At 47.5% G+C, this 1,579-nt stretch overlaps 1 pseudogene; it reads right to left on the bottom strand.

Annotated features, from left to right (window-relative positions):
* Positions 1–361: 361 nt before the first annotated feature.
* LOC110312112 lies at positions 362–1,341 on the bottom strand (annotated as a pseudogene).
* Between the last annotated feature and the right edge of the window lie 238 nt (positions 1,342–1,579).

Here is a 1,579-nt window from a genome sequence, read left to right as displayed (position 1 = left end):
GAATAACAAGAGGTGACAACTTGGTCATGTAGTTGAAACTAACTTCTAAAAACTAACAAATGCCTTTGACTTGATCAGTGGTAAATACTACTACTACTACTACTACTACTACTACTACTACTACTACTACTACTAATAATAATAATAATAATAATAATAGTTTCCAAATGATGATTCAGCAACGGTGCACTCATCTTACTGGCATGAAATGAAAGATGGGTTTTGTTTTGGTTTTTTTTGTTTGTTTGTTTTTGTTCTTTTTTGTTTTTCTTTTTTGTGGATACTTTTTGCACATTTTATTGGTTTAGGGCACATAAGACCCTAGGCTGAGAGATGGAGGGTGGCTGGAGTTCTCTGGTGGTCACTTGTAATAGAATCATGGGTTCTGGCTGTGTTGTATGACAGGGAGTCGGGGGCCAGGATGGCTGGTGGTGGCAAACCCTGACTTCCCTGCTGCTTGTATCTGTATGGGGAGCTGGGGGGAAGTCAGGAGTCCAGGGGCTAGATGCAGAACTTGTGGGTGCATGGGCCACAGAGAAGATGAGTCAGTGAAGCTGGTCTGCTGGTTGGCATGCTCCATCTGTTTTTGCAAAGAGAGGGCACTGCCGGGTTGGCGGAACCCTGGCTGAGTGGGCTGAAAGTAGCCATGCACTGCATAGGGTTGTGGCTGTGGCTGAGACAGGTATTGCACCGCAGGAAATGTTGAAGGGCTCTGAGCTGCTGGCTAGGACTATAGGCTGGTTGTATTGGCCCATAATGAGGTGGGGGCTGAGCAGCCCAATAAGCACCCACTGGACTGCCTTGGAATTGTCCATGTTCTGGGGTTCCTGCAAAGCAGCTGCTGATCCCACAAGTGCCGGGTCGTAAGCACTTGTGGTCCAAACATCTGCTTGGCTCTGTCAGCTGCCATGAGAGTACCTGGGCCATTGTGTCCTCCAGGATGCCCCTCTATGCTGAGAAAGTAAGTTCCTGTATGAATCTTCAGGCTCTGCTGGTATGCAGCTGACGTCAGAGCGGTTAAGTCACTCTGTTCTTTTCACCTCCGTTTTTCTTCCTCATGCAAAACTTTCTTGAGCTGCAAGAAAAGCTGGCTTTTCTCCTCCTGTAGAGCTGAAAACTTCTCCTGCAGCTTCAGAATTTGTTCCTTGGTATCTTCTTGTGACATTTTCTCTTCCATTTCCTTTTCTTTCTTCTCTCCTGCTCTTCTTTCATCTTCTGTTCCAACATCTTGTCCACCTCTTCTTCCTCCTGCCGTTTGTGCTCCGGTTCCATCATGATGTGCCTGTGCTGTGCCCTGGCCATGGTGGTGGAAAGCTTGGGGCGATTCAGGAGTCCTTGCATGATGCTGTTGGTGGCGCTTGGGCAGTGGGAAACAGACTCTGTCACTGACTGCCAGACCACAGGCTGGGCCTGCCTTGTCAGAGAAAGTGCTTTTTCCGTGGCCTCCGGCGCACCTTGACCCCTATGTCATATTCGGTGGTCAGGATAAATCCTGAAAACGAGTTTTCTTAAACCGTGTGTCTTAATTCCGTGTTATACTGTTAGACTGTAGATTAATTACCATGTGACCCACAGCATC

This window comes from Mus caroli, chromosome 16 (assembly GCF_900094665.2).
Source record: "Mus caroli chromosome 16, CAROLI_EIJ_v1.1, whole genome shotgun sequence".
Taxonomy (NCBI): domain Eukaryota; kingdom Metazoa; phylum Chordata; class Mammalia; order Rodentia; family Muridae; genus Mus; species Mus caroli.
The sequence above is the reverse complement of the archived record's forward strand: the minus strand, read 5'-3'. Positions and strand labels throughout refer to the sequence as shown.